This window comes from Lontra canadensis, unplaced genomic scaffold (genome assembly GCF_010015895.1).
Source record: "Lontra canadensis isolate GAN:19392208 unplaced genomic scaffold, GSC_riverotter_1.0 scaffold1, whole genome shotgun sequence".
Taxonomy (NCBI): domain Eukaryota; kingdom Metazoa; phylum Chordata; class Mammalia; order Carnivora; family Mustelidae; genus Lontra; species Lontra canadensis.
The window spans coordinates 35,887,776-35,915,210 of NW_022630995.1; the positions used below are offsets into that span (position 1 = coordinate 35,887,776).

Sequence of the window (27,435 nt, forward strand, 5' to 3'; positions counted from 1 at the left end):
TCCTGTTGCATTGTCTCAAGATTTTTACTTCCTGTCCTAAACTTTGTGAAATGCTGTTTAGCATTATTTTATGAGGACTGTGGTCCTAAGTTATCTCCAGAGAAAGTTTGGACATCAGATGGAGTGTTGTCCTTGATTGATTGGTTTCTGTACCATTTTCCTTTGCATAGTTCTTTGGGAGATAAAGAGGTATTCGCCAAGACTTTTTCCCTGTGTTCTTGAAAATTAACTAACTAAGTCCAAAAAGACATTAAAATATAACCCCAAGCAAACAGGAAACTGACTTTTTCTTTTGGGAACTTAGTCAAAAGCCAACTTTTTGTGGTTTATGTGAAGGTTCCTCCCACAAAGTTCAGAAATTCATCTTACATTTTCAGCCTCTTATTTTCCTCTTTTTCTAGGCTACCTGCAGAGATGCCTCTCCCTCTTGTACCTTACAGAAGCTGACCACAGAGAAACCTGTGTGCAGATTTTTTTTTCTTTCTCTTTAGTGCTTTTTTCTTCTTACAAAACAAAGCTTTTTGGGTTTTTTTTTTTTTTTTCTTTTCCTTCTAAGATGAAGACAACCCCATAGAAATACCAGACAGCCACACTGGCTTCAGGCAACTATAAATAATCCCCCTGTCCACAACCAAATACAAGTACCAGGCACGCTGTTGATACAACCTATTAATCATTACTTAGTCAAGGGAAATGTGAAGCAATGGGCAAGCCTGGACAGAAGATGTATCTTTTGTAGAGATACTCTTTTGGCTCATTATATAACTGCCTATATTTTATAGCCAACGTGTTTTAGGGTAAGACTGTCGAGCTATCCTTTGAACTCCCAGCAATTTTTTTGCTTTATAAAAGTGACAAAGATGGGCAATTTTTTTCAGAAGAAAAAGAGAACTCGATGAGTGGGTACGTCGACTTGCTCTCCTTGTTGCAAGTCCTCTTTCCATCTTTGAATACATATATTTGCACATTTTCATGGGACAGCAACCTGGGTGTGTATATTAGTCTGTGTTCTGTTTTTCACTTGCTACTACTTTCTATTCGCATTTCCACGTAATGATGCAAATTGTATATTTGCATCAATGACCATGGGGGTCACTCTATCACGTTAAGATAATTTAGTGTTCTTAGCCATTCTGCAACTGAGAATTTGGATTGTTTCTAATTTTCTAGCTCTTCTAGTGTGTATTGGTCACTAAGGATTTCAGTCTTCCCTCCTTTTGGGGGTCATTTCCATGTATATTATGAACAGTTCTGTGTATTATATTAAAGCTTTCTTTGGTGGGGGAGATGATCAGAAGGAAAGCTTTATTCTGAGTTAATTTTACTAGTCATTTTACCCTAAACATTCCAGCAACTGTACTTTTTATAAGCACATTCTGTATTTTTTCTACCCATGAGGCATTTTAGAATCATAAAGTCAAAGCAAGAGAAAATTTATTCAACAAATATTTATTGTGTGCTACTTATACACTAGATATTCTGTCAATCTAAGCCCCTCCCTTTTATAAATGAGGAAATGAGACCAGAAACTCTAGGATTGAAATACTAGTACTTTGGTCTTATGTTTGAATATGATTTGTTGTCTTTTAAAAGTTTTACCTTTAATTATTACCCATAATTATCCCATTATATTGTACCCATGGTCCCATAAGGTGAAAGAGGGTATATTTACTGTCTCTTGTTTTATTTTGCTTTGTATTACAGATGAGATCCGAAAAACTTATAGAACTGATCCAAAGTCACACAGTTAATTCTTGATCAAGCATGGATACATTTTAGTGACTTCTTTACCATGATTCTGTCCTCAACACTATGCAAATCTTCCAAAATTAAAAAGGTAAGCCGATTCATATATGTAGGAATGTAACTTGCATACTACTTTTTATAACTGGATTACAAAGTCTTAGTCTTCCCAATATGGGATCCAATTATTTTCAAATATCAGATCATTAAACACATTATTTCCTAATAGCTAAATAGGCAAAGGATATCATTTAAAAATTCATTTAAAAAAGTATGTATTGGATGACTTTTATATGTGAGGCATTCATCCCAGTGTTAGGGATTCAGCAATGAGCAAAATAGACACAGTTCCTGTCTCATGGCCAGTATATATGGAATTAACATACTCAACCTTATTAATGTTGAGAAGTCTGCAGAAAGAAAAGCAGTAATTGTGTGGTTTTTATCACTCTAGTATCGAATCAATTCTTTAAAACTAAGAGAGAAAATGCTCAAGACCTGAGAATTTGTAAGAAACGGATGCTGTCATACAATTTCCTACAAGAGGAACTGTGATATTAGAATCACTTTCTGGGAAAGACATTTTGCAATATACAGAGAGCCTTTGAAATCATACTTTTTGATTCAAAAGTCTCACTTCTGGAAATCTTTCCATGCACAAAGATGTTCATTTCAGAGTTCTTTATAACAGTTTTTTTTTTTAAAGGGAAGTGTAACAATGAAACAATTAAGAAAAATACATGCAATGATACAAAACACAGGCTTGCCAATGTGGTATTTATAAATAGTGTGTGTAGGGAAAAAAGACAATATAAAGTGGTATATTTAGTATGATCTAAAAGGAAAATACTAAAGTGATCACAAAATTATGAATGGTTTACTTTTCTTCTGTTACATGTTTTGGTGCTTTCTAGATTTCTACAGCAAGGTTTTATTACTTTCAAGGTTTTTATTAGTTTCAGAAGGAAACTTCAGCTCTCCTGCACCCCCAATAACATGTTGGCTACAGATCTATTTGTCTTTGTGGACACAGAACACTGAAAATGCCCATGGGAAAGGATGAATACCAAGGGACATATGGGGGATGTGTTTTTATTTTTCTCAGTCGTCATCTTGTTTTATATTTAACCCTCCTTTTATCTTCTTTGTCCTGGACTTACATACCACTGGGTCTCCAAAAAGGAATTTTCAAAAATTAATGTTAGATTAAAATTTCATCCTCGTGCTTTAGAGACTAGATTAGAGCCCACAGTCGTTATGTTTTGGGGGTCTGAAATGCAAGTGTCTTTGGGCAACTAGAATTATTCTCTAGTTCAGTAAGCTTCCTGGGTCTGTGATCCCATGTGATCTCAGAACCACACCCATCTAGAAAGGGTGGGAATGAATTCTGGCAAAAGGCTCGAGAAAACTTGCTGGAAGCATAGGAGGAAATTTTCTCCTTCAGCCTCATCTTGCCACAGCTTTTCCAGGAATTGCTTGTGGGTTTATCTGCCCAGAAGGCTCAGCGTGCAAAGGCGAGGTCAGCTCAAGAGTTAAGTTTGGCTGAGCCAGGAGAGTGCTGGGGAGGAGTCTAAGAAGCTGGGGGAGGGGGGCAGGAAACAAGCCATGAGGGGACTGTGATGCTGACCAGCTGTTCTCAGGCCCAGGAGAGACTTCAGATGACCTGACCCTCCTCTCCTCTAGTCAATTCTGCTTGTCTTGGTGCCAGCTGCCGTGTGGCTGTGAGGCTCACTCATTTAATAGAATGAAACAAATCTTGGCTACCCAAAGAACTCTCACCAAGCATCACTTGGTGACTGAGCCGTGCTACATCCTTAAAGAAAAATCCTCTGTTAGCCACTGTATGGTTAATATTGCCATTTAGTTGGAAATATTGCTGGGAAAGCCATGTTTGGAAGGATTTAGATTATAGATGTTTATTCTTTTTATTATGAATACCTGCGTTTATATATGCATATGTGTGCATTGTGCAACAATTATATTTACAACAAAATGTTATACTTTACTAGATCTTGTTGCGTTATGTTATATTAAATAAAACCTTAAAGGTGAAACTAATTCAGGATGCCCAAGTATTCTCCAAAAGAAAATATTTCATTTAATCCAACTTGGGACCCTGACGAGGTATAGAAGCTCGGTGCCTTGCATCAAGTAAGTTCTACTGAAACGTTTGCACTCAGCTGAAAATGCACTGGAAAGAGGGGCAGGGAGCCATGTATGCGGTACTGTGCAAAAACCCTGCAAAAACTCTGGACTGGCTAACTCACTGCAGAGTTTGAGGAAGAAGGTTACTCTCCATCCCTGAATCTTCAGTTTCTATATCTGTAAGATGAGGGCATGGAATGAGGAGCCCTCAAAAGTCCCCTTCCAGCAACCTGACCCGGAGCAGATGTGCTGAGCTCCCAGGAATCCCTCCACATCCCTCTCCAGGATCCAGACTCCGGTCCGCCTCCATTCCAGGCTTCTAAGCATGTCCTATGATTATGGAAGTGTGTGTGTCCATTACTTCAGGCAAATGCACATATTCCCAGGGCTAAGAATAGCGAGACACAAGGAAGAGACAGGAACCAGGGAGAAGAAGATGGTGCCGATGTTGGAGGCAGGGCCGAACATTCTGGAAGAGAAACACAGCCCTGAGGAAACACTCTTGCACCTGGCTACTCCCTCTGGGAATCAGAGCTAGAAGAGCCTGCCGGGGACAGCCCCCAACTCTGTCATCCCTTAGCAAGGACCATGTAATCTGCTGTCACTTAAAGCAACCAATGCCTTTTATCCTCCACAGGATAAGACCATTCTCTGGGGTTCAGAACTGGCCCCGGAAACTCCAGTGACACAATCCACGGACCTTATAAGGGTTCTCACAATAGCCTGTACTCCTTTGCTTAACCCACCCTTGCTGGGCATCCTTCTAGTGCCAGGAAGCTGTTGGGGATGGAAGCATGAAGAAGCCACAGTCCCCGCCCCCAGGACATCCACACCCAGCAGCAAGAGCCTTACCCGTAACCATCAACTGGCTTCTCAGTTCTATAAAATTCACACGTAGAGTCATCAGAGACATGACTGTGTAGAACCTACGATGATGTTTTCCTAGGTCCACATCTTGCCTCCTGGTAACAGCCTTTCAACTTGAAGCCCAGCCTTCTCTTCTCTGTGTTGTGGTGCTGCCCCTAGGTCCCCGCAGACCATGTTTCTGCTCAGCCAGCCAGTCCCACAGGAGGTCCTGTCAACAGGAGGGCTGTGGAGGGCGTGCGGGGGGCGGGGGGTGCTGCAGGGTAGAAGGAGGAGGAGAGGCACTCTTTCCTTTCTGCTCCCTGGCCCTGGGCGTGCCGCCCCAGCAGACACAGTTCCCTCCTGTCACAGAAGCTGACTCCAGGTTGCACATTCCAAACACTCAGAACCCCCTTTCTGCTATTATCCTTAGAGACACCACCATTGGGTTTCTGAGAGTCTGGGTCCAAGGCTCCTTTGGGCTCAGGGACCACCAGTCCCAGCAAGCGGCCTCCCTCCTCCACAGGCCCAGGCCTCAGTTCTAGGAGGCCCATTCTCTCCTTGTCTAAGATTTGCAAATCATGACAACCTCTTTGTTTCCTGGGGTGGGGGGTGGTGAAGCTGTTCCCTTTAGTTGCTACCTCCATGCTACCTGAAAAGTTCCCTTTTACCCTTCTGGTGCCCTAGGGAACAGCTTCTAAGAATGGGTCTGGTGTCTGTCTTCTGAAAAGACCCTGACTGAGAAGGCTCCCTGGCTGAACCGGAAGCTACTACAGACTGGAGGAAAATGGCGGCAGCTTTGGAGGCCTCCAGCCCCGGATTTGAAATCTGGCTCTTGTGGTCGGTAGCTTTTTGACCTGGAGCAGCTGCCTAATTTCTTCCAGTCTTGTTTGCTGGTCAGAAAGATGAGGCTTCCAGCTGTTGTGAGGGTAGTTTCAGTGCTTGGCATGAAGATAACTAGGGTTCAGTGGAGTCATTAACTTTTACCTTTTCCAACATGAAAGCCATGGCGGCGGTCAGATCCAGTCTTGAAGTTTGGGTTAAAACATTTTTTTAATCTTCTATTTTAAAACCAGCAGCAAGAAGTTTACCTAGAGGGTGAAATAAGAAAATCCACGGCATTCCTTCTCCTGGCAGCCTGGCAAACGTTCTTAGAGACAGGATGATAGCGTGTGGGAACGCACCGTGTCTTCAGAAAGAAGCCAGATTTGGTAGGTACATGACATATGGGTGGCCCTTCCCAGCTACCCAACAAACACGTTTTATTTTTTGTTTCGTGGCATACTTCATAAAGAGAAAAGATTTTCCCTGCTCTCACCCGTTGTGTGACTTCTCTTCCAAGTGTTGAATTCAGGATTCTAATGGAAGCCCTGAGAATGAGCATGGTCCCACGTGTCCTGGGCCTTCTCAAGTCCACGCGGATAAAAGTCGTTCAACACAGAGGGGAGAACAAAGCATCTGTTCTTTTGAGCACAACAGAAAGATAGGCATCCAATCTGGGTAACGGCTGTGCACACAGGAGGAGGAAGTCAGCCGTGTTCTCTTATTTCATATTTAGGGTTATGTGTAGGGCTGGGCCTGATAAAGGTGTTTGTGTCTGAGTCTGGAAGGTGTACAGTCCAGCCCAATACTTTCCCAGTTCCAAAAGACCTGAATGGGGGACATGGAAGAACTCGGTCCATTCCAGAACATTCCCTCGCCACAGAAGCCTAAGCCTTCTGCAAAGAGAAAAACAGCCCCAGAGATCCCAAGTCATTCATTTCTTAAACGAACTATGCATTTTCCAGCTAACCAGGCTTGAGAGAGCTTGAGAGAGCTGGAGCCCGCTGTCATCTTGAGATGACTTTCTTGGCCTTGAAGGAGCTGCTCGTTTCTTTGTGGAGGGGCGGTGACTTCTAGACACAGGAAAAGAGACAAGCGATTTGCAGGCGGAGCAGGAGAACGAATCATTCTGCTTTCAGAAGACTTTTCTTGTCTCCATACCAGCTTGTTTGGGGGCCCCTGTGCCACACCCTCCATGGGGCCCTTTTCTGACCAAGCTCGCTGCTTCTGGAGCAGGGAAGGGCTTCTGCTGGGCCTCACAGTGAACACTGAATCCCATTCTGGGCTGGGCACGGGCACTGTGTCTGCTCTCCTCCAGACACAAACAGACATACCTCATGGAGGTATGGAGATTATCTTTTTCTCTGGTTAATCATCCCCCAGAGGGAAGGTGAAGTACCTACCTTGGGCGCAGAAAGCACCTGGGGGAAGAAACCTTGGTAAACTGAGAGGAAACCAGGCTTTGGGCTGGGGGTGGCAGTCCCCTTTGCTATGCTAATGAGTGCCAGCTAGAGGTCTGGCCCCTGGTCCACTCAGGGACTCAGGGCCGGTGGTAATTTGGTAGGACCCCAGGTAGAGGTGGCCTCCTTCAGGGAGCCAGGCCAGGGGACAAGTGGTAGTGAGGGGAGGCCAGACACCAGCCTAATCTAAACCCGGTATCTGCAAGCGAGGGGGAGCCAGAGGGAACATCTAGCAGCTGAACGTGCCTCAGGCAAGTTCAAGGACCACTGGTGGAAGGCTGGGCAAGGTGCAGATCCCTGTGCACCCTTACACTGAGCCCGCTCGTCCTTGTCCTCTGGGCTGTCCCGGCACAGGCAGCCCCGAGGCGGGCCGTCAATTACCTCCGGACACTAAGTCTGTGGTTCCTGGCCCAGCCACCTTTACCCTGTGGTTTCTTTGTCTCCTTGGTTTCTTAGCGGCACTTACTTTGAGAACATGTTAACCCTTTCTTATCTGAATTAAGGTACGAAGGGTATGCCTCCATCTTTGCCAGGAAAAAGAAAAAGGAAAAAAAGCATTTATAATCTAGGCATGATGAATGTATAATCCAATTTCTTTATTCTCTGTCCAGGTTTTGGGGGTGGAGGTGCTGGTCCTACAGGCTTGGGAGCCGGCTAGCTATTCGGTTCCAACGTCTGCATTCCTTAATAGCTGTGTGTCCTTAGACACGTGAAACTCTCGGAGCCTCAGTTTCCTCCTCTATAAAATGAGAATATCAATCACACCCAACTCACAGGATTATACGATAATAAGGATCCAGTACATGAGGAGGATTGTAGCAGACACTGCTCCATATGTACCTAAACACTTATTTCCTCCTTCTCTCTAGTAACAGATTTTTACCCAGGCACATGGCAGCTTGAAATAAAGACTACATCTCTGCGTATCACGGGAACTAGTTGCTCCATTGGAGTTCCGGCCAATGAGTTACACATGGAAATGTGGTGGTCGACTTCTAGGGAAGGTCCTTAAACTGGAAAAGAAATGGCTTCTTGCACTCATTTTTTCTTTCTGATTGGAATGTGGAAGTGATGGCTAGAGCTCAAGCAGCCCTCTTGGCACCAGGAGGCAGTGCACTAAAGATGGTAGAAGAGCAAGAAGAACAACCGGGACTCCTGTGAAGTTTGAGGGAACCGCTATATGGCCCTTAAACTGCCTACCGCTGGATTACAAGAGAGAGGAATGAACTGACTTTTGAACAAAATCCATTTTGAGGGAGTTTTCAGTTACTCATTACTGAATTTAAATCTAAGTCTGTACAACACGCAGAGTGTTTAGCACAGTGTAACATCTCCTTTTTCTGCTTTTAAGGAAATACATATTGAAGATCTCAAAGGTGCAGACATAAAGCAGAAGGACCAAGAGGACCAGAGAGGGAATATTGGCCCACCCCATCCTGGCCTTGGTGCCACTCTGGCGCTGAGTGGGACAAGAAATACAACCTTCTCCAGGCAAAGGTTATGGGCCCCCTGGGGCAAGAGAGATCACGTAGCCTCCTGGCCTCAATTTATTCTCTCTGCTAAGCCTCTCAAGCCAGCGGCGATAGGATCTGAAAAAGAGGAAAAGGGACAAAAAAGCCCCTAAGAAATACACAGACTTTGAAAGTCAGTAGACCTGGATTTTTCTCCTGGCTTCTCTGCAAGCTGGGTGACTCTGGACTAGTTATGGGCTCTCTGAGCTCCGATATCCTCTTGTTAAAATGGATCATGGGATAACCTGGTCCCACCGAGCGGTTGTAAGACGCAAACAAGCAAATGTGACTCAAGGTCTGAACGCAGCGCCTGACACATTGTAAATATTTGGTAAATGCTTAGAAATGGCACCTGCACCTCCTCTTTTCCCCTTTCCAACTCTAGCTACCCCCCTCTCACTCCACGCTTCCTCCAGACACATTCACTGAACGTTCCCAGCAGGGACTGTCTTTCCCCAGTGCTGTGCCTTTTGCTCACTGGGTCTCTAGGTGGAGACCCACCACTTCTGCCTGCCTCTCCTTATCTTTTGCAACTTTTCAGGGCAGCTCTAGGCCCTCGGTGACTTCCAGCCTGGCGTGACCACTCTGCCTCTCCTCTGAACTTGGTGTCCAACAGCTTATTAACATTTACTGCCTCATATTGGCATTTAAGCTCGAGGCGCTTGTCTCATCTTGCTAGCCTGATGGCAGGCTCTCCGAGGGTGTGGTTCCTGCCTTTTCCACCTTCATATCCCCTCAGCCCTTAGGTCAATGCTATATGTCCAGAGCTCTGTGGATACTTGCTGATCAAGGAAAACCATATCCAATTATCCAGAACCCTCTAACTAATTTGGTTTTCAGAACAGTTTTTGAACCTATGTGCCTATTGCTTTGCTATGTTCCTTGGAGTTCAAAGCATTTTGATGGCAGTGCCTTCCTGGAATTTTATCCAGGGTTCAGTTAACTCTAGACAGCGTCCAACTTAGGTCCAAGCCCACAGATGGCTTTGCGGACCTTGGTCAGTCATTGTGCAGAAGGAAGAGATGAGAGAGGAGTCCGTTTAGGAGAAATCCACAATTTCAACCAAAATAAACAATCAAAAATGCTTTTTAAAAAGATTTTATTTATTTATTTATTTGACAGAGAGAGATCACAAGTAGGCAGAGAGGCAGGCAAAGAGAGAGGGGGAAGCAGGCTCCCCACTGAGCAGAGAGCCAGACACGGGGCTCGATCCCAGGACCCTGAGATCATGACCTAAGCCAAAGGCAGAGGCTTAACCCACTGAGCACCCTAGTTAAAAATGTTTTCTGGGCATTGAGTCAATACCACTATTCAGAATTTGGGAGCTCATTTCATTTGTCTTTTGAAAGAAGAATACTGTAATGTAATCCAACACTATTATTTTGAATATGAGAATGCATTTCTCTCTCTCTCTCATAAACAATGAAGAAGCTGTCTTTGTTCCTTATTTTTAAGTAAACTCTTATGCCCAATGTGCAGCTCGAACTCATGACCATGCGATCAAGCGTCACCTGCTCTACCGACTCAGCCAGCCAAGCACCCTGCATCTGTCTTTTTAAACAGGTATGTTCGACTTGTCTTCTGTGCTGGTGCTTAATTTGTATGCGCCCCCCCCACCCCCGTGCCTCAAGGAAATGTACACAAGAGCAGTAGCACTGATTTCATAGCTTCTAGAGTGGGTGTTCTCAGGGGGCGAGGCAGTGCCTTCCTCCAAGCCAGCTAGACAAGCCCACAGCACTGAGATCATTCTCACTGCATCGCACATCGGAAATACCAGAAAAGAAAATTCGAGAGCCACCACTGTTGGTTTTTGGTAGGTAATTTGAGACTCACTTGGGGATGCTTATTAAAAATAGAAATTCTCTGGTTCCTAACCCCACTCCCCACTCGTAGCAATTCATTGGGTGTATGGTGGGACCCAGGAATCTGCATTTTTACCAAATCTTCAAGTAATTTTGATGTAGAGAGTGGTACACTTGAGAAACATGGCTTTAAAGGAAAGATGTACCCACCATTACCTTCCCTCTTGCAATCTTTCTACTTTAGATGTGGCAGAAATAAAGCAGTAAGGGTTCGTAATCTGTTAAGACAGAGAGAGAGCAATGATGTGAGTATAATTCTGGACTGGTGCCCCTCCGATCCCAGAGATGTGGGTGGCCGGCTCTTCTAAGAGAACTCGCCCTAAAGGGTAAGTCCCAGTGCTTTTTGGAGGGTAGGGGAAAGTCCTGGAAGTGCTCCTAAACTGTGGAAGGGCAGTGGTCACCAGCTGTGCTGGGAGAGTGAGTCACCCGCCGATGTGGCAAGAACCACGGCTGGTGGAATGACTCCGTCGGCCGTGGGGGGCAACGGGGGAGGTGATGTCTGTGGTTGGAGAGCGCCGTGCCTTCCAGAGGGGAGCCAGACCTCCTGCACAGATGCCACTCTGCGCTCTCAGTCACCTTGGCAGCGAGGAAGGAGGGAGAGGGAGGGGCGCGTGAACGGTGTCAGCGAGACCACAGAGGCACTATTTAGTCACTGGGATTAAAAGCCCTGTGTTCACAGTCCCTGGACTCGCCCCTGCCTCCTGCTTTTCCTCCCCCCAAAGTTCAATGACTAAATCTGGTCTGCTTCACGTTTCTGTCCTCTAGCCGGCCCCCTTTCTGCTGCCTCTGTGGTCCCACCGTCACACACCCTTTCTACGTGCTCCCACCACCGTGCCCGAGCTCTAGCTCCTCATCCCGTCTCCCTCAGACCCCTGGTCCTGCCTCCTGTCCCGTATCTCGGATCCATCCCACAGACTGCCACAACTGCATTCTCTCCAAAAACAGAATTCCAACCCTATCATCCCCTTAAAATCCACAGCTGGGTGGCACCTGGGTGGCTCAGTTGGTTAAGCGTCTGCCTTCGGCTCAAGTCAGGATCCCAGGGTTCTGGGATGGAGCCCCATCGTGGTTGGGATCCTGGGATCCGGCCCTGTGTTGGGCTCCCTGCGCGGCAGGGGAGTCTGCTTCTCTCTCTGCCTCTCCCCTCACTTGTTCTCTTGCTCACTCGCTTTCTTACTCTCTCTCTCTCTCTCAAATAAATAAAATCTTAAAACACAAAGATTCCACAGCTTACCACACAGCTCAGCGGTTCTTAGACTCCACTGCAAATCAGAACCACCTGGAGGGCTTGTGGGAGCCCCAGGGTGGGGGGCTTCTTCCAGAATGCTCTTCACCGGCCACATTCTGCTCCCTTCCCGGCTGAAATCCCTGACCTGCAGTTCTCCTAGGAGCCTCCTCCATCTCCCCTCCCTCCTCCTCTCCCCACCTCCACCACCAGCAACCCCACTGAGTGCTCGCTGGGGGGCAGTTCATCAAATCCTCACAGAAAAATGACAACAACAAATCCATGATGTGGGTACCGTTATTCTTCCCATACTAAAGATATTAAAACTGAGGCTCAGATCGGTTCAGAAACTTGCCCTAGTCCCACGGCCAGCAAATGGCAGAGCCAGGATTCCAGGCCTCATCGGAATCCTCTTCTAGGCACTTCCAGGTGGGAACAGACACAGGGGGACACGAGGCCTCGCACAGGACTGCGAATGACTCAAGGAAGGACCTTCACCCTTGTTTCCTATGCCTAGCACAGGAATTCTCAATAAGGGTGGGTTCTCAATAAGGGTGATTACATGAGTTACTTAGGGTGTTTGCAAATGTAAATTTTCTGACTGACCACGAGAAGGGAGAAACATTCCAGAAGGTAACTTAAATTCCTTATAATACACCAACTCAACATGTAGGTATCATTTTATATTAAAGCATACATAGGTGTCACTATGATAGAGGCATATGTGAGGCGTGGGTATTACTTTATATTAGGGGAAACCAGGACGGGAGTAGAGATCCAAGGCCCATTAATACCATCTACTCACAGTGGGTCACCATTTTGTCCATTTTCATTTTGGTCACCCTGATTACATCTTTTTTAACTTATTCACAGTGAAGGGGGTTTTGATCCTCAGCAGGGCATGAAGGCAGAGATGCCTACACAGGAGTTTTACAGGAAATTCTGGTTAACATCTTTTCTACTGCTCCTGGAAAATACCCTAGGAAGTCAACATTTGAAACCACCTCCCCCCAAAAAGGGAAAGAACAAGAAAAAATATAGGAGCAAGTGCATTAGAGTACACATTTCATATGTATTTGGAACCAAGACCAAAACAATGTTTTCGTACATAACCCCCATTCACCACAGAAGATCAATTATCTTCTACATACCAGTCCCAAGTGTAGGCCAACATCAACTTTTGCCGCTGGAAAGGAAAATTGTTGCCAGCCAGCCCTCAGGGTATCTCCCCACACCCCTTGCAACTTCTCTTTCCCAGGTTTAGAAATTACCGTTTGGGTCCAGAAAGGAAAAAAAGAGAGAACGCTACACCCTAGATTCCAAGTGGCCTGTCAGCACTCCAAGCTATTCCAGAACTAGTGAACACCTCAAAAGCTTCTCCCTAGCCTCACTCTGGGCACTCATGCGATGCCAGACATATTTGTTTCTTTTCCATCTGACTTCAAGGCCCTTGTCAAAATGTAGCCTAAGTTAATAGGCTCTGTCAAAGTGAGTGCCTGGGAAAGGCACCTGAGAACCCAGCCAGCCACCTGTACTGTTCTGGAAAGCAGAAATATAGCATTTAAAAAACAAAACAAAACAAAAACACACAGCTCTCCCTTCCTGCAGTGTACATTCTAATTCTCTTGCTACCAACTGTACAAATTCTTCTCCTTTCAGGACCCAGGACAACCCATTATCTGGGCCTCCATGTCTTCTCCCTTGACACCCAGACAAAGATTCCAGAGCCTTCTCTGACTTGCAGAGGCCTGGGGCGGGGGCTTCCTCAGTGGTAATGTGGAGACTAAGCTGTTGGACCCAGTAGGCCTAGAGGTGACTTCTTCCTACAGTCCCCTCAGGCTGATTTTTCCCATCCTACACATCAGGAAGCACAAATCTTTGTGGAGAAGGCTGGAGTACTAAGCATTCAGTCAGGGATAGAGAAAAAAAGAAAAACAAAAAACAAAACTTTTCCAACCCGGCCCGTTTAAGGACACATGATCTCAGACATTTCCTGCCTGGGCCTGAGTGGTTTCCCTCCTCTTACACACATGCTCCCCCTAACGCCTGCCATGGACAACGCACCCCCGGGGTACCGGGGGAGCAGAAACCCCCCAGCCTGGCCCTGGAAATAGCCGTGTTGTCAAGATTGCAGAGGTGTGGGGGGGGGGGCGGTGCTGCCCAAACAACGAAATAGCTGAGCCTTGAGAACTGTTCCATTGCTCCCGGGCAGGGCTCCAGCTAATCTTTTCTTCACATTTCAGAAATAAAAACTCTGTAGTTAAAATTGAACAAATAAACCTTCTGAATAGAATTAGGCCAAAGAGTGAAATGTTGGGCCCCCACCCCTACCCCCAAGAGTGAAAGGAAAGGAACTTTGTATTTGGATTTGGAAGCAGGGAGTCAGATAGATTCAGGTGTTGCTCCTTTCTTTGATGAGTGACCTTGAACACGAAACTTTTTTTAAGACTCCATTTCTTTATCTCCAGTTGGGGCATAACGATCTTGCTTATCCCCTCGTGCTGCTGTGGAGAGTAAAGGAAAGAATGTGAACATATGAGAAACAGTGTTTTATAACAGAAATGCTAATCATTATTTCTTTCCCTTCCAATCTAACGCAAGAGCACACACACACACACACACACACACACACACATGCACGCAGCCCTCTTCCATACAACTAAGTGGAAATGGCAGTACAGGCAACAAACCCCCAAAAAAGGAAGTAGGGCAAGGAAGGCTCAGTCACAAACAGGAAGTAACAGAAACGCCACCAGAAAAATTGGCTCAGGCGAAATAAAACAAAACACAACACAACAGTCCTAGGTTAAGTTTTAAAGACCAAGTTTGATATAGTTCACGACTTGGGGTGTCGCCCTCCCGGCTCAACCCCTTCAAATAGGGGGTTTTGAGAGATGATTAGGTAATGCTTTTGACCTCGATTTGACCTCACAAGTGGGAATTGGCACAGGGCATTTTAGGATTCCTGCAGTTGGTAGGTTCCTGCCTTTTTAAATGTAGGTCTCTCCTCCTTTTCCCTTGTGGCGGAGATAGGAGGGGCGCCGCTTGAGGAGCCCGGGCTCCGCCTAGGGGAGCCGCCCTGCCGCTCTGCTCAGATTGCCGCCTCCCTTCCTGGCTTCCAGAACTTGCCACATTGGAAGTTGGCTTCTTGAGGGAATGTAAGAAAAGCATTCCGGTGACGGCCGCACAAAGAGGTTTTACAGTTCTGGGGATTATGTCAAACTTTCCTTCCAAAGTTTTGTTAAGAGAAGACAAAATCCTGGATATCTTTCTAGGGGGAAGAAAAATCTAAAGGGAAACACACCAACGTGTCAGGACACATTGGGCTCTTTATTTTCTTGTTTTTTCCTGTCTCCTTCTGGAAACTTCTTCCAGGAATCTTACCACCTTTCTTGCCTCTTCCTTAGTTTTGTGTGTTTTTAGGGGAGGGAAGGGAGAGGATTAGAAGCCTAAACAGTTGAAGCCCTCAACCCCACCCCCAAAGCAAGCATTCCTACGACTTGTCAGTTGTTTCTAGGACCAGAGCTCCTCTCCTGGCCCAGAAGGAGAGCCAACTTTTTGCTTCCCTTCGCCTCCAACCCTTTCTAATAAACAATCCCTCCAACTCTTAACTGATTGCTCGGTGCAAATGAGAGTTGGGAAAAAAAAAAAAAAAAAACAACCATGTCCAACCTTTGAGTGACTCCAGTCTCCGGGCAGTGCCATAGAGACAACACACAAATATTCTAAAGATTGGACTGGGTCTCATTTCAGGCTTTGTATGTTTTGCAGTGGCCTTCAGCTACACATCTTTGACTGGAAACTGTACCATCAAGATGATGGGGATGGTGCTTTCAAAGTATTTTCACGTGGGAGCCACATAACAAACCGGAGAGCACAGCCAAGGGGTGGAGTTGAGCCGGAGTTGCAGATGGAGAGGTGAGGAACAGAAAGGTTAAGTGACGAATCTAAGGCCTCTCAGCAAGTTTCCTGTGAAGCCCGAGCTATGAGGTCAACGTCTTCCAAAATCCTACTCTAGCCCCTAATGCCCATTTGGGCATCATCACGAACGCGTTCTACAGGTTCTCGTTTATGCCAAACAAACAGGCTGTCACCATTTTTAAATATAGGGTATTGTAAGCATTTAAAGGAAGATCGTTTTTTAACAAATTACGTAGGGTGTGTTTCATAAATGAAAATGGGAGTCTGAGGCCCTTTGCAAGAGATGGTGCATTTTTTTAAATTACAAATTGATTTTTAATGGGCAATTCATGTGCATGACTCAAAAGTCAGAATTCTTCTTGAATCATTATATTGTACACCTGAAACTAATATAACATTGTATGTTAATTATATTTCAATTTAAAAACTTTTTTAAAAAAAGAACAAATCAGAACTCTAAAGCTCTGTATACTGAAAATTTTCATCACTACCTCCTGCCCCTTCGTCTCAGTTCTCTAGTTCCTTCTCTCCTTTGTTGGTAATCATTCTTATTTTGTCTTCTTACCTATATTTCCTTATGAAAATACAAATAAATTCAAATGTGTGTTCACATTACATATTTGTAGGTTTATCATGCATTTTGAATTGGTTTTCTGGAAGTGGTGGTGGACCTTGCGGAACCATCCAACTCTTGCCTGGGAAGCTCAGATATTATAGGGATTGATCTGCAAATGGTGAGTGTGTGACCAAGGATCCAAAAGAGTTAAAGCCATAGAGGCTTCAAGTGGGCTAGGCTTGCTCATCAGCCTGGGTCGCTCACAAAATCAGAACCAGCCATGGTGGTTGCGAGTCAAGCCTGGGATTCTATGCCAGTCATGGATGGGGGCAACTAGCAGTTCCATCTAGATTTCTGGTAAAACCAAATGATACAGAAGGGCAAATATTTAAGCAGTAATTGTCTGTTACTGTTGCTCAGAGGACAGTTAGTGACCATTCCCGGGAAGTGTCACAGTGTTACAGACAGACAGGTCACCTTCAATGCAACCCTCAAGTAGGATTCTTCCCCCAAAGGAGCTTTCACATCTTTCCCACGGTCACCATGCCCTGAAAGAACGGAGAAAATCAAAGGGGATCAAGCACAGGTCACTCCAAGAAGAGGAAAACCAGGGGCTCTCTGTGAGCAGAAACTCCAGGTAATGGAAGGTCCCGTGTAGGTCAGACCACCTGGGTCACCCCTGCTCTAGACTGAGGGAGGGACTCTGGACAGACCAACAGATATAGACTGTCTTCCCACGCCCTTAACTCATGGGTTTACAATGCTTCCTCATGAGGAGGGACTGGAGACCGAGTGGGGACCCCCCCTGGAATTCTCCACACTATTGATCAGGCAAGCCCTGAGGAGACAGCCGAGGGGCACAACACAGAATCACCTATTGTCCCTTGTATTGGTTTGCTAGGGCTGCCGTGACAAAGTACCACAGCCTGGGGAGCTAAAACAATGGAAATGTGTAATTGTCTTACAGTCTTAGAGGCCAGAAGTCTGGGACCACGGTGTCTGCAGCATTGTTCCTTCCGTAGGCTGTGAGGGAAGAATCTGTTCTAGGCCCCTTTCTTCTTGGCTGGTAGGTGGCCATCTTCTCCCTGTGTCTCTTCATGTTGTCTTTCCTCTATGTCCGTCTGTGTCCAGATTTCATTGTCTGTGTGGACACCAGTCATCCTGGATTAGTGCCCACCCTAACAACCTCCTTGAAACTTGATTACCTTTATAATCTGCAAATGAGGTCACATTCTGAGCAACTGGGGATTAGGACGCCAACTTGTCTTTTTTTTTTTTTTTATGTTTAAAGAATTTATTTAAATTAGAACTTGCCCCTTATAGTCAGTGTTAATAGTAACACACGGTTTCTTTTACCTTTTTAAATGAAAATTTTGAAAGCCAAGATTTTATTTATTTATTTATCTTCTATGTACCACTTACTGTTTGTTAAAAAAGCTTTCTGACGTTGAATAGGAATAACTTGAAAAGGCCTAGTCTACATATTTTATTCTCATGATATTTACCCAGGACCACAAAATTTTAGAGAAGATTTTTCTCTTTTTTTCCCCCAATTATTTTGAGTGTAGTAAAATACACATACTGTAAAAGTTACCATTTTTTTTTTTAAGGATTTTATTTCTTTGACAGAGAGAAACAGTGAGAGAGGGAACACAAGCAGAGGGAGTAGGAGAGGGAGAAGCAGGCTTCCTGCTGAGCAGAGAGCCCAATGTGGGACTCAATTCCAGGACCCTGGGATCATGACCTGAGCCAAAGGCGGACGCTTAACCGACTGAGTCACCTAGGCTCCCATAGAAGTTACCATCATAACCATTTTTAAGTATCGGTTCAGTGGTATTAAATACCTTCATCTTATCACACAACCATCACCGCTCTGCCTTTCCAGAGCTCTTTGCATTCTGTTAAACTGAGACTCTACACCCAGTAAACCCCCATTCTACTCTTCCCCCAGCCCTAGCAACCACCATTCTACTAATACTCTAAGGATCTCATATAAGTGGAATCATCTAGTATTTATCTTTTTGTGACTGGCTTGTTTCACTTAGCATAATGTCCTAAAATGTCATCTATATTGTAGCATGTTGCTGAATATGTTGAAAAATATTTTTAAGCCTGTAATATTCTACTGTGTGTGTGTGTGTGTGTGTGTGTGTGTGTGTGTGTGTACACTACATTTTGCTCATCCTTCTCTCTGCCGATGCACCCTTGGGTTGCTTCCATGTTTTAAACACTGTAAATAAGGTGGCAATGAACACAGGTGGACAAATATCTCTTTAATACTCTGCTTTCAGGGGTGCCTGGGTAGCTCAGTGGGTTAAGCATCTGCCTTTGGCTCAGGTCATGATCCCAGAGTCCTGGATTGAGCCCAGCATCAGGCTCCCTGCTCAGGGGAGAGCCTGCTTCTTCCTCTCCCTCTGCCTGCTGCTCTGCCTACTTGTGCTCTCTCTCCATCTATCTAATAAATAAATAAAATCTTAAAAAAAAAAAAAAGACCTTGCTTTCAATTCTTTTGGATCTATCCCCAGTAGTGAGATTGCTGGATCATATTAAAAATAATTTAAGTGATAGTTTAGTAATAATTAAAAGTACTAAATAATTAAAATAAATAAAATAATTAAAATATGTAAAATTAAAATAATAATTTAAGTTGTATTAAAAAATGCTATTTTTAATTTTTTGAAGACTGGACATACCATTTGCACAGCAGCTGTACCAGTTTGCACCCCCGCCAACAGAGCATAAGAACTCTACTTTTCTCCACATCCACACGAACACTAGCTATTTTCTGGTTTTTGACAGCAGCCATCTTGACAGGTGGGAGGTGGTATCTCATTGAGTTTTGACTTGAATTTCCTGATGATTAGTGACAAGAATTTTTTCATATGCTTACTGTTCAATTGTATATCTTCTTTGGAGAGGTGTCTGTTCAAGTCTTTTGCCCATTTTTGAATCAGGTTGTTTTTGTTGTTGATGTTGACTTGTAGGAGTTGGCTCTGTATTCAGGATACAAAACCCTTGTCAGATTCTAACTTCTCTTTTTTGCAGGGACACCACTCAGTGCAGAACATTCCTTTTCAGATGGACCAGTGTCCTCTCCATTTCCAGAGGTACTGGGGCCTCACATTCCCATTTCACTATCGAGAGCAAAGCCACACACAGGAAGTGTTGTATTGATTAGACATATTATGGAAAGTAGGAAGCAGTTTGAAACCCGCTGCTTTATAGTTTGTTGCATATATATTTGATGTATACCAAGTCTAACATGGCTCTCATTATAGAGAGTGGGCTGGGCCCTGTCATTTTCAACAAATCCTATCTTTGTCATTACGAAGTCCAAAGCAGGAAAAACCATTTCCTTCAACTACTTCGCCTTGCCACCCTCTCACCCTCTCTCCACTCATACACACACCTGACCGCTGATATTGAGATTCTGACACCCAAATTATACAAAACCTCATGCTCTTTTGACTAAGAAGTAAGCTTTTTCTTTACCTGCCCTTCGGAAGATACACTAGTGTAAAAGGCATATCACTATCTCTGGGCTTTGGTGTTGCGGTTGTTAATCATTTCAACCTTGTTTCAGTTAAAGCTGGCCTGACATATTCGCTGAGACACTGTGACAAACACTTTGGACCCAGGACTTGGCACGACTAGGTGTGGCTTGGCCCACTCCCTGGCAGGCAGGTGGAAACAGCCAAGCTCAGTTCAAACATGCTCGAGGGATTGAGCACCTGGAAATCCCCACAAAGCTCATTCTATTCCAGGTCTTTCTCAAGATCTACCCCAGAGGAGGGAGCACAAGGGCTATTTGTCTTTACAAGTTTCCCAGCCTGCAGTTCTAGAGTTGGGGAAGTTGGATTGGGGTACAGAGGAGGAAGGAAAGGGGCGGGTAGGAATGGATATTTATTAGCGTGGGGTCTCAAGTCGGGAAGTAGATCTGATGTTTTAGAGGAGCTCAGCAACCAAAGGTCCAGCTCCGTAGCTCTGAGAGATGATATTTAGAACTGGGTGACACCCCCCTACCCCAGCCCGGGGATGCCGATATCAACCCCCTCCACCGAGCTCAGACCAAGGGCCTATTTTCCAGGGGTCTGTTGCATTCATGATTCTGCTCTCTTGTTGCTTCTTCTCATCACTCTTATTTTCCACATTTCTTGAGTTCCATCCTTATTTTGCATGTTTATTGGGCTCTATCCAATGCTGAGTAACGATTCAGAGCCAAAAACTTTGAGGTGTTAAGCTGCCACTCCAAAAAGGAGAGTAACTAAGAGCTCCAGGCACCAAACGATGGGCCCCTACCTGACCCAGAGGCTCCCGGCTCAAGGCGCTTCTAATGAGGGCTTGGGCGTAGCCAGGGTGGGGCCATCGGTTTTCTTTGCCAAGACTAATGAGAAGCTAGGATATTCCTAGCTGAACCTCCGTCATGGGTGTCACTGGGCAAGTTCTTTTACTGCACACACAAAATAGGACCCTCTAATACTTTCCTTTTTTCTCCCCTGTCCCATCACCTCCCAGGTTCCCCCTTTGGAAGTATTTTAGCCCTGGATTGCCTTGGAGTGAAGGAAAGAGCTGAAATCAGGAGGGCGTGACACAGGGTTTCCTCTCTGGTGTAACCCAAGTCTGTGGCACAGACCCTGGACATAGGGCTGGCCTGAACGCCTGAGGGAGGACCCCAGGGCTAGGGTAGGAATTCAGCAGGTCTGAAAGCAGGCCTGAGGTGAGGTGTCAGGCACATGAGTGAGCTCTCAAAGTGCCTTGTGCAGACTGATGACAAAGATAAAGATAGCAATAACACAGGCTGAGCATTGTCTACGCGCCTTGTGTCATTCAATTTAGTCCTGACGACAATCCTATGACATAGGTACCATTACTGTTCCCATTTGACCAGCGAGGAAACCGTGCCACAGAGAGGTCCAAGATCACACAGACAATACAAAGCAGAGCCAGCTGGGACTCCAACCCCACAAGTCCAGCTCTGAAGTTAGCACTTTGATTTTCACACTGTATTAACAAACAAATGAGTACTATTGTCCTCATGTTACAAATGAGGAGACTGGGGTGCCGTGTAGACAAGCGACTTGCCCATGCTGCCAGGGAGACAGAGCCCAGAGGAGACAGCATCTCTCCTTTGGACCCCTCACCCCTCCCTTCCCCACCAAGGGTCTGGAGCTTGAGAAGAAGTCTGGGAGTGAAGATATGACTGCTTCCTCACTCACCTTCCCCACCCCCACTGCCCGAAGCTTCGAGCTCTCTTTTCAGGCAACAGGAAGCTACTAGAAAAAGAGCCAGAAAGTGAGTGGGCAGGTGAGGAAATGAGAAACCTGCACCTGCCAATCTAGGAATCCATCCAACATACCTTATGGAACTGACACCTGGTCACCCAGGTCAAGGGTCTGGAAGCCCCAGGGCAAAGGGAGGTGCACACACGAGGAAGTTAGAGTTTCCCAAGAAGTGAATGTGGGCTAAGGTATGATAGGAACAGGCTGGAATCAGATATTCTTTCAACAGGAAAGAACCATAGTGTCAAATTAGTGCCCACCCTTGATTTTCTTCATAATGAGAGCTAACATGAAAAAGGGCACTTACTATGGGCTAACCATATACAGAGTGCTTTCCTTGTGTCCTCAACCATCCTATGACATAGGTGCTATTTTTGTCTTCAAGGAGAAACTGAGTCTGAGGTTAACTGGCCCAGTAAGAGGCAGATCCAGGCAATGGTCCCTCCCCACAACCCACATTCTCTCCTACCCTTTAACTTTGCATGGCGAACCATTCCAAACACACACAAGATCAGAGAATATTATCACAAACCCCCATAAATCCATTGACCATTTGGAATAATTACCAACACAATATAGATCTTGCTTCATCATCCTTCCCCCATCCACTCTTCCTCTAGTAGATTATTTTGAAGTAAATCCCATATTTATTGTTTCTGTGTCATACCATCCTTTCAGTACCTGTGCATACTTTAATACTACCTCAAGGTAAAAAGGACTTTCTTAACACAATTATTGACAGTGTTATGTTAAAAGAAAATAATAATATTTTCTTAATATCAAATATCCAAACACTGTTCACATGTATCTCCCATTGTCTCAAAAATGTATTCTTACAGCTGGTTTGTTTGCATTGGAACCAAAAATAGTCCACACATTGCATTTGGTTAATAAATCTCTTAAATCACTAATACTTAAGGTTCCTTCTCACCCTGTCATTCTTTGGTTGAAGAAATAAAGTCATTTGCCCTGTAAAACTGCTCATGTGTTGGCTTTCAATGGAGTGTCACTTAACATGTTCCTCTATCCCCTGTATTTCCTGAAAGGTGGTAGTTAGATCTAGTTGTTTGGCTCAATTCACATTTAATTGTTTGGCAAAGGTACTTTGCAGGTTCTTCAGAGTAGAGAACCCTGTGCTTAAATCTACTTTCTTCCAGAAGACAGAGTCCACCCCAGCTCACAAAGCTAAGGACAGAACTAGAGCAGGAACTCGGTCTCCTGATTCTCAGCCTCTGCCCTGTAACTCTACTCCAGGGCTTGAATCTGGACTTTTCTCCTTGGAATGGAAGGATGGCTTGGCTGTCACGTCATCTTCCTCCTCTTCTACCTCCGTCTGTGACAGAAGCCCCGAGGAGCAATGGGGAAGCTCAAACCCTTCTTTGGCAGAAGGCAGTATTTTAATTTTAAACAGATGGCAGGAGGGAGGGGTCTCCCCAAGGCTGGGTGGGCTCCTCACCTTCTGCTTCTGCCAGAGGACTAGAAGCACTTAAGCCAGGACTCTGGCACGGAACGTTCTTCTTATTCCCTCTCCCTCCTTCCAAATATTGAGAACCAATTTCTCAGAGTGAGCGCTGACAGGAACATTTCACCCGGTTGACTTATGTGAATTGAGGGAAAGAGGTGTGTGCACTGGAACAGCCGTGGATGCCTGCAAGAGCCATGGGATTCCAGTCGGGGGGCTAAGAAAGGAATAGGTCGTGAGGGTGGCCCCTGTTCATGCATTTCAGAAGTGAGCAAGGTCTTCCTCCCCCATTCCAGCTCCACTGGCGTGCAAATCCCAGAACCAAGACTGTAACACAGAAAAACAAAACTGTTCCCATCACAAGGGAAGAAACCTACCCCACTCCACAAGCTAGAGCAGAGCAGGCAGGGAGTGGGAGAGAAGGGACTCAAAGGCACAGTAGCAGGTGAGTTCACTTTTATGGGACACTTGGAACATGCCAGGCACTTCATATGCAGCATCTTATATAATCCTCCTACCCACCCCTGCAAGGCAGAAGGTCCAAGCTTTTATTGCCCAAATCTGAGATGAGAAGGAACGTGAGATCACAGAGATATTATTAGTGAAGGCCCAATTCTACTCCGCATTTTTCTGACATGTTTCTGGGGCTTAACCATTAAGCTACAAGGTGGGCTACAATTAAGATAGCCATTTGGGAGTGGGTAGCAGTTTAGAAGGGAGCGGGAGGAGGGTTTAGGAGTAGCTCAGATAAGGCACCCTGGGGTCCCCAGCCTTTGGGGTCATCTTCTGTTTTAACTCAGACATCCAAACTCCATTAAGCATATTTCACAGAGGGAGGGATGGAAAGGTTGCCCAGGGAGCAACAGACTGGAGAAGAAATGGTTAAGCGCTCTCCTGCTCCCTCTCTTGTCAAGGTTAAGGCTCTAGACTGGGAAGCATTATCAGGGTCACATCTGGCCCACACAAAGCCTTCCTGTGAATTCGAAAGTGACACCTCCTGTGGGTGGAGACACTGCATAACCTCGCCCCTCTGGGGAACCCCCCCCTCGGGTGACATCGGGTGACATCTGCAGAGGGGCTCCCCGGCTCTGGCCAGCGGTGGGTCCAACTGCAGCCCGGGCATGCGGACCTGGCTGCCAGAGCTGGAGAGCCGTCAGCAGCAGGACCATGCAAGGGTTAAACTCGGTTCCCCACCCAGCACGCTTTACACTTGTCAAGCCCAAGTCACACTTGCTGAGCTGTTAACCACCTTTTCGTGGTTGTGTCACGTGACTGTGGGCTCAAGTCAGCTCAGAAGAGGGCAGAACCCAATTACTAGATCGCTCAAAGTGCTGGGTGGGGTTTCTTTTCTTTTCTTCTTCTGCTTTTTTCCCCCCCCACCACACTCAAGGCCATGGCAGTCAGATTTCCCCCAAACCTCACTGGTTTGACTCACAGGGCCAAAATGACTCTTCTGTATGTGAGCAGCCCAGAGAAGGAGACCACATTCTTCTGTCTCTTATCCTTAGAACCGATTGATAGAAATGACTTAATCCTGTTACTGGATTTCATAAGAGAACAGGAAAAATAATTGGCAGTCTATAAGCACTGTTTAACCCATGCTCAAATCTCAAGGTGAATATGAATCAGTAAAGACCGTTGGGAAATCAGTTAGGTCGTAACTTGGATACAGTCATTCCACTTTCAGAAATTTGTAGTAAAGAAGGCTAAATGCAAAGGAAGACAGAAACGTCTATTCTCAAAGATTTTTCACTGCTCTATTATTTATAATAGGGGGAAAATGGAAAACACTTGATCTTAATCAAAGAGCATGTAAGTTGGTAAATTACGGTACCTACGACAGGAGAGTTTTCTAGAACTCTAGTTCTAGAACACGGTTTCTAGAACTTGGGTTTGTTAAATGGTATAAAATGCCTGTGTTGTATATGGGATCATATAAAGTATGATCACAAGTATGTCAGACATACTTAAAAAAAAAACTCAGAGGATGATATACCAAAAGCAGACCTAATTATAATGACTGACATTTGTTGAGTTTTTCCTATGCGCCGGCGGCTGTTCTAAGGGATTCACATCTATTGACTCAGTTTCTCCTCGTAGCGACATGTGAGGTGAGTACCGTTATTATGACCACCCATTTTACAGGAAATGAGGCGAAGCAAAGGTGATTAAGTTAGTTGCCCAAGTCAAGTAGCAAAACAAATGAGGTAAAAGCTGGAAGCTGAATCCGGGGGCCCTGACAATCCCGCCTTCTGGCTGTGGCTCAGCTCACTGAAAAAGACTAATCTGGAAAGACACCACTCAAGATATTCTATACAATAGAATGAGCCTGGAACATTCTGTCGTCATGGAGGGCAAGGAAGCTAGCAAAGACTGGAAGGTCGTGTCAAAAGCCCCAGAGCCAAATGGAAGAGGTTTCCATCAACTACAGAAAAGTAAATCTGAGAAACAGTAACTGTGCTGGACAGAAACACATCAGTATCTTAAACCTTGAGGTTTCAAATGACTTGGAAAAAGAACCTCCCTGGTTACTTTTCGAGGAGCTAGAAAGTAAGTCATTATTTCGAAAACTGCAAGGAAGGTGTAGAGAAATCGAGTGTGTATCCTGCTTCCCCCGTACATACATCGGGCACCTAAAATGTTGATGAGGTCAAATGTGTTCTTGTGGAAACATTCCAGATAATAACTAAGGTGGGAATAACAGAGTAGCCCCTGATAAGTTAATGCATCAGACAATGGATGCCAGGGTTAGAGAAACAGACACAGCCAGAGAGGAAGGGCTTCCTGCCAGAATTAGCCCATCGCCATCTCTGAAGCAGGCGTACCAAAACAGTCAATCCTGAATCAGACTGCACTTCTAGATTTGACTCCCAATTTATAAGAAATATGGAAAACAGGGAAGTGTCTTCAGTGTCTTCAGTGGGGGTGGGGGAATCAGCAAAATCCAGACTATGGGAAACTATAGGACATGGGATTTGGTTTCTTCAGGAGACAAGGGGGAGCTTACAATTAAAGAGAGACTAAGTGCAATGATCTTACTTGGATTGGATTTGGAGGGAAAAAAATAAATCCCTCAAAACATTTTTGAGACAATCAGGGAAACCCAAATGCTACCTGGATATTCGATTGAGGTAAGGGATTATTGTTTGTTTCTCAGGTGCGATGATGGGATTCTAGTTACACTTTTTTAAAAAAAGTCCTTGTCTTTTAGGGATGCCCTCTGAAATATTTACAGGTAAAAGTATGATTTCTAGGATTCAATTTAATATATTCCAAGAACAGGGGGGAAGTGACTGGGGGAGGGGCATAGATCCACTACAGACGGGCCATGAATTGGTTGGTGTTGAAGCCCAGTGATGCATGCATGGGACTCAGCATACCCTTCTGTCTACTTTTATACAGGCTCTCAGATTTCCATAATAAAAAAAAAAATTTAACGATTCAAACATATCTTAATTTTGTTCTTATTTAAAACATTGAAATCTCTTCTGTAGAATTGAAGACTAGTGGAAGACCATGGCTGCTGGCACGGACTAAGGACAGGACTGCCTGCCTTTGAACGCCAGTGACTCTCTTACTGGTTGGGTTAGCTAGAGTGAGGAACACCCTGTCACTCTAGCTCAGTAAAATGGGGATAACAATACCCCCTCTTCCTCCTTCATTGAATTATTATGACAACGAAATGAGTAAAATGTTTCCAGGGTCTAAACAATCCATGGCACGTATCAAGCATTACATGGGTTTACTACATTTTTTAAAAGATTTTGTTTATGTGTTTATTTGAGAGAGAGAGAGAGGAGGGAGGGACAGAGGGGGAGGGAGAGGGACAAGCAGACTCCAAGCTGAGTTTGGAGCCCAACGTGGGGCTCAATCCCATAACCCGAAGATCATGACCTGAGCCAAGACCAAGAAATAGTTGTTCAACTGAGCCACCCAGATGCCCCCAGATTTACTATTTTTACTGGGCTCCTTTCTTTCTTCCTTCATCCTCCCTCCCTTCCTTCCTTCCTTGTCTTTGGACGTAAATTTCCTGACAAGAGTGTCTCTACCCATTTTGCATTTTACACCCACAATCCTGACTTTCACCCCACTTCAGATCACCAGCTCTAGTCCTCACACAAACTAACTATTCTGCTCCTGATTCTGACACTTGGGCTTTTCCCCACACACCCAAGCAATTCTCTCACACCAGCCGGGTGTCCTGCAATTCAGCTCAATTCTGATACTATGTCCCCTATGGCGTCAGATTCCTACAAGACCGCCCCCCGCCCCCACCCCCTCGGATGCCAGTCACAAATCCAGGTTGGTACTAATGCTTCTGACCCCCTGGCTATAGATCAGAGGTTCTCATGATCCCCTCCCTGGGTTCGGGTAATTTGCTAGAGCGTCTCACAGAACTGGAGAAACCAGTTTACTTACTAGCTTATTGGCTTATTATACAAGGATATTATCTAGGAACGGCCAGATGGAATAGACGAACAGGACATGGTATAGGGTAAGGGTGTGGAGATTTTTCCCTGAATGTCCATATTTTCAGTGACCCATAAACTCTCAAACCCTTTCCTTTTGGGTTTTTATGGAGATTTCATTACTTAGGTAGGATTGA

At 45.1% G+C, this 27,435-nt stretch overlaps 1 long non-coding RNA gene across 1 annotated transcript; it reads right to left on the bottom strand.

Annotated features, from left to right (window-relative positions):
- Positions 1-19,207: 19,207 nt before the first annotated feature.
- LOC116872860 lies at positions 19,208-23,381 on the bottom strand. The gene is made up of 3 exons (XR_004383698.1): positions 23,352-23,381; positions 21,305-21,361; positions 19,208-19,222 (listed from the first exon to the last, which is right to left on the bottom strand). It is a non-coding gene; the product is annotated as an uncharacterized LOC116872860 (long non-coding RNA).
- Positions 23,382-27,435: the final 4,054 nt, after the last annotated feature.